This window comes from Cupressus sempervirens, chromosome 10 (assembly GCF_028749045.1).
Source record: "Cupressus sempervirens isolate cs-2001-9-10 chromosome 10, ASM2874904v1, whole genome shotgun sequence".
NCBI classification, from domain to species: domain Eukaryota; kingdom Viridiplantae; phylum Streptophyta; class Pinopsida; order Cupressales; family Cupressaceae; genus Cupressus; species Cupressus sempervirens.
In genome coordinates this window covers 163017695-163024015 of record NC_143127.1, presented here as the reverse complement: position 1 = coordinate 163024015, position 6321 = coordinate 163017695, and positions in this window count along the sequence as shown.

The following is a 6321-nucleotide window of genomic DNA, read 5'->3' as shown; positions in this document are numbered from 1 at the left end:
GACTATGTGAAGTGACTAAACAAAAGAATAAATTTGAAGAAGACAAGATCATGGCTAAAGAAGACAAAAGAAGAATGGATAGTAGACTTGAAGAAATGTCATTTGGTGTACAAAAGCTTACAAACACTTAGCAAGGCATGATGAATGAGCTATTACTTGCAAATCAAGAGTTGAACACAAAGGACATGGAGATCGCAAATATGAGATCATAGATTGACCAGCTAAGGAATGAGTTGAGATCCAAGAAATAATTTCTAGAAATAATGAATAAACCAAGTGAAGCTATAAGATACTTTGAAGAAAAAATGAGATCGCCAAGTTCATCCATTGATACCTCTGGTCTAGGACATATCAAGCACTCTTCATCTACTGAGGAAGGAGAGTGATCCAAGATTGGAGAACAAAGGAATGCAAAACCTAAAGGTAAACCTACATGTGATCATTGTAGAAAAGTTGGACACACAAAAAATATTTGCAAAATAAAAAATGGTATACAAAACCCCAAACCTAAGTTTACTTGGAATTTTTTTAATTTCAAGAAACAATTGCATCAACCACATGAATAAGGGTCAAAGACATCTAATACACCCACTACACCTAGATTTGAAGGAAATTGCTACATTTGTCAAAAATATAGACATAAAGTTCAAGAATGAAAATCTAAAGAAAAATCCAACTAGAGATCTAAGAGGAAAACACATGCACCTAAGAAAGAAAACTCTTAAAATTGGGATTATAACACATGGTATAATTTTCATTATTGTGGAGAGTATGGACACATTCTAGAAAATTGCATTAAGATATATTTTAGAGGTCAGTAAAAGTAATAGTTGAATGGAAACCTAGTTTTTTTTAGTTATCTCAAGGTTAGACATGTTAGTAAGAGCTACAAGACTAAAGCACTAGCACCAAACAATGAACACAACAAAGGAAAAGACAAGTTTGTGATGAATCCAACCTTGAAAATGATAGTAGAAACTAGAGGTAGTGGATCATGAAAAGCTAAGATCACCCAATCTAATGGATTAGGTTATCACACCACATCCAACTAAGAAAAGAAGGTATTTAAGGAATTGTACACTTGTATGATATATTACATACTAGTTCCTAATGAGAAATGTGATTAAAAGTCCATGTCACCATGAATCAAGATACATTAGGATAATTTTGAGAGAAAATTACACAATAGAATCAATTAATTTATCAAGTGTCAAGCATTAGTAATACTATTTGTATTGACCGAGCATTGCAATATGGACTAAAATATTACATCAAACAAATTGATGTGTTGGTGAGGGCCAAGACAACTATTTTTTACGTACTTTAGTGCAACACTTTTATTGTAGACCTAAATTGATAGATTGAATATATATATCAAATTTTGATATTCATTTTTCATTTACAAAGAGATTTTAGTTCACTTAGATGATTCAAAGGTGATCAAATAAATTTTAGCAAAATAACAATGGAGTCACAGTGTGCTATTGGCGAGATTTGAGAAATTAAGTAAGGTTCTATGGTGCCAAGTTAAGTTGATTTTGAAATTGTTAAAGTAATATTGTTTAAACCCTAGTTTCAAAGATGGAATCCACTACAACTAAATCTGGGAAAGAAATGTTGATGGAGAGTAATGTATACATTATGAGGAATAATCAATTTCTTTCACCCAAATTCATTGTGTACCTTAACATTGTGAAGACTACAGATGTGTCTAGCACCTTATCATTGATTCCACCTAGAGTATTGATGGTTCATGATGTTTGATCATGCTATATGTGTAAGATTGTAGAAATTGGAGATTACAAATTGTGAATAAATTATGATAAGTTGTGTTCAACAATAGAGTTGTAAGAGATGAGAACAAGATAGTTTCCAAGAAATAATTTACTTGTTCCCTAACATTTCCAAAGGTTTTCAAGGTAGAATGGATCAAGATTGTATTGAAATGAGTACATGATATCAAATTAGTGTTGGAAGGTGGACTAGTAAAAATAAACAAAGAAAGCATTCATGGAGTTACTAGTTTTCCTACCTTAGACAGAGAAAAAATGATGAGATCTAGCATGGTGAACATTATTGTGCAACAAATGAAGGCCAAGTAGAATGATCAAGGAATTGAAATCAACAAGATTGAATATTTGGTTATTAAGTTTTATGTATGTGTAATTACACAAAAAAATTATTAGCCAAGATGACTGAATAGTTTTCTTTGCGTGGAAATCAACCTAGGTTATACGATAGTAAAGAAAGATCATAGTTATGACCTAGCCAAGATACAACTACTACAACAACTTTCAAAATATCTTGGAGCGATTTGAAAGGAAAAGAATACTTCTTGTAAGTTTGGATCATTGTTAGTTTGCATTTTTTTTGCATATAGAATTCATTTCCTACTTTTGACATAGTTCCATGGGATAGAAATAGATTTGTTACTAAACACATCAATGATCTTATTGAAAAATTAGGAGAAACTTCTGAGGCTATTATGGGTAACTATTTTGATGAGTTTAAGAACAAAATGAAGAATTGGATGAGGATTCTAAAATTAGTTATAGATCAATATTTTGACAATATATGTTTCATGGTAGAAACATATTACACATATTGCTAAGAAGTGTTACCAAGGGTTGCATGGCTAAGGCCAATATAATATGAAGTTAATGTAGGTGAAGTCACTACAACAATCACTACATTGTTATTCAAGGAGATTGACAAAAATATCAAACCCTTCAACAATTATGAGTCAACCAAGAGTAAGATTCTAATGCAAAAAAAGTTCCCAAGATGGAGAGAAAATGAAAGAAAATGATAAAATATCTTGAGAGAAAACTTGGCATAGAGAAATTCTAGATAACTGAGGGAAAAGGTGAAGATGAAGAATTTGATGAAGAGGCAAAAGACAAGAAATGGAAAGGTAAAGAGTTGGTTATTTCTGAGATCAATGAAATGAAATAAAATAAATTTTTAATTATTAATCCTAAGGTGAAGGATGATCTAAAGAAAAATGTGATGAAAATAGTCACACCTCCAGAACTTGAGCAAAAGAGGAGGATAGTTACTAGATCCAAGGAAACTTAGTCCCTTACTACACAAACAAAAAGAATCCCATCAAAGAAGAAAAATACAAAAGGAACTAAGTAGATCCTACCTAAGAGGACTAGAAGAAAATTGATTGTGACACCTAATGAGGAAGAAGAAGATGAAGAAGAAACTAAATCCAATGATCTGAGAAAAATTTAGATTGTATACAGACTAACTCCCATGAGCATTGATTAGGTATGTGAAAAGATTAGGAATAAAGCTAGCATAGGACTTAATTAAATTTAAATATAATTATTTCAGTAAAGATGATCAAGAAAACATTGTAAAAGATATGATGAACATAATGATAAATTTTAGATACACACTTATAAAATTATGAGAGGGTAGTCCTTAAGATTTATATAATAAAATTGATACTAAATGGAAGTGGACATTATCCATTGAGAGACAAATAAGAGAAACAAAATTTTCCTAGAAAATTATAATTTAGGGAAGACATATGTCTATAGCCTTAAAGGTTTTTATAAAGAAGTTGGTACCTTATGCAATCATCCTAGGTGTAAGATCAATCTTGCATCACCCAAAATATTTTTATTTTTAGTATTTTGATTTTAATAGGGACTAGTAGATAGGGTGGTTACTATTAATGAGATCTTAATATTTTAAGTAATTTTGTGGTACAAACTTGGAATGTTCTCATTTTATATATGAAGGTTCCTTTAATAATTATAATCCTAACATAAAAATCACATTGCTCCAACTTAAAATTAGAAAAGTTATTGCAAATTTTTGGTAGAAAATTTTGTAGAAAAATCTTTAGGCTCACTTCTGGAGGCCTTAGAGTGCCCGTATGAGGTCCAAAAACTTGAGGGAAGGGTGTTAGTTCCATTTTGAGCTCGTAGATTAGGAGTTAGCATTTCTAAAAATTGGATATAATAGCCAATCAGAGCAACAGTTTGAGAGTTATGGCCTTCCAAAGTTGGGATACCCAAAATTTTCAAAATAAATGTCAAAGATGTCTTTGGCTAACTCTACATGTTTTGTTAGGGTCTTTTAGCCTTAGGTATTAAGTTTGAGCATCTAGAACCTTCTTGGGTGGCATAACATTTCCTATTTAAGAAAGGCTCAAACATTGTCTAGAACAACTCGAGGTGATAGTTCATGACTTGTCCTATAGATTATTGTAATGAAGGTGCCCATGTGGGTTAGCATATTGTACTTATGAATTCTATAATTTTGCATTTGTGGCACAAGTAAGAACTCCATTTTTTTTCTCATATTTTTTGTTATTTCTTTATTTTCTATTATAGTTTATGGTATTAAGGGGAGCACTCTTCATCAAGTGGTATTAGAGCTAGAGTTCTTGAGTGTATGGAAAAATCATTGACTATGAGGTAGTTCACATTAGGATAGTGGTTTGGGTTAAGCATATAGGAAAATCACTAATTGTGAGGTAGTTTGGCCTAGGGTTCCAATGAAAGCACAAAAAAATGCCTCCACAAAGAAAGTGTGGTAGAAGAGTTATAGGTGTTACACCTAAGGTTTTAGAGCCCTCTAAAGGAAAATGCAAGCATTAGAAGAGAAAATGCAAAGAGGAATAAATTTTACTAGAAGAGATGAAAGCAAGAATTATGAGAAAGAAGAAGAAAATTCCAAACCAAAGGAAGTTCTAAAGATAGAGGAAGAGAGTCTTTTTAAGGCCATCTCCAAGATTGGAAAAAGACCTAAGTTTGAGGTTCTAACATTTTTGAGAAATCCTAACTAGAGGAGCTGATCGACTGGATAAATGAACTATAGGAGTACTTTGAGTATGAGGATATTGAGGATCCTAAGAGGGTCAAGTTTATGAAGGAAAAATTGAAGGGACATAGAAAGATATGGTGGTAGGAGGTTCAATTAGCGCAAAATAGAAAGGGAAAGGAAAACATCACTAGATGGGAACAAATGATAGCTAAATTGAAGTGATAATTCATTCTCATGGATTATGAGCTTGATCTTTTGAGGAAAATCCAAGGGTTGAAGCAAGTGGGAAAATATGTTCAAGAGTATACTGAAGAGTTCTACCAAGTTCTCATCAAAACTAGCCATTTAGAATCTGATAATGAGAAAGTGGCCTGTTAACTTAATAGGTTAAAGCCATATATTTAGGATGAGATAAGTTTAGTTTGAATGAACATTATTGAAGATGAATACCAATTTTCCCTAAGAGTTAAGGAGAAATTGATCAAAACATTTGACAAAAAAATAGTGGAAGAGGTCATGATAGAAGATCTAGTGGACAATCTTATGGAGGCTATAATTATGATCAAAAGTGTTGATCTAATTTTTTGCAAGATAAACTTTCCCCAATCTAGGTACAAAAAATTAGAATTGAGTCCATTATTGGAGAATAGGGTTTCTAGTCTTAGAAACCTTTTAAAATGTGAATATTCTATGTCTAGTTCAAATATTTCACACCCCAAGTGGCCTTTTTCCCTTCTATTTCACACTATTTGATCCTTGTAAGATCTATAGCAATCACATCACCACTATCGAAAGATGTAAGTTTTTCACCCTATGCAACATAGTGACTATCACAAAATTGAGGAGTGGTGTTATGAAATGAAGGAGCAAAAATTGGAAAGTGCATTGCATTAGAAGTGTTTAGTCACATTTTTCATGTTAGAGTTGTCAGAACCGAAAAAGGAACCAAAACAACAAAGTACAAAATTCATCAATAGAATTCAATTTTTTTGATGGGTCACCATGTCGATATCAAAAAAAGTTTGTGCCATGCCGATAGTGACATAGTGCCCTAAAAAAATATATAGATGATGATTGCTTTTAAATTTCTCAGCGACCATTAAAATTTCCAAGTGGCATGGTGGAAACACAATTTTATTGTTCTATTAGAAGCACTAATTAGGATAATTATGATTTGACATGTATCTATCTTTCCAACACTAGATTTTAACAAGACATCAGACCTCACTATGTCATGATAAAAAATGAATGATCTTCACCATTAGTGACATATCACCTTGACAGAAAATGATAATGTAGCAAGAATTTCAAAAGGAGAGTCCACATCTTTGCTTCATTAGATATGAGTCACACAACCTTTGGACTTGGTGGCATCTAGTTGGATACATGTCATGTACTGGAAAAATTGAGAACACTGGAGGTCACTATGTCATGATTGAAAAAATTTTGTACCTCACTGTTAGTGACATAGCACCCAGTCAGAAAGTGGGCATGTGGTGGGACCTAAGCCATGAGTTGATATGGTAAGGATTAAAG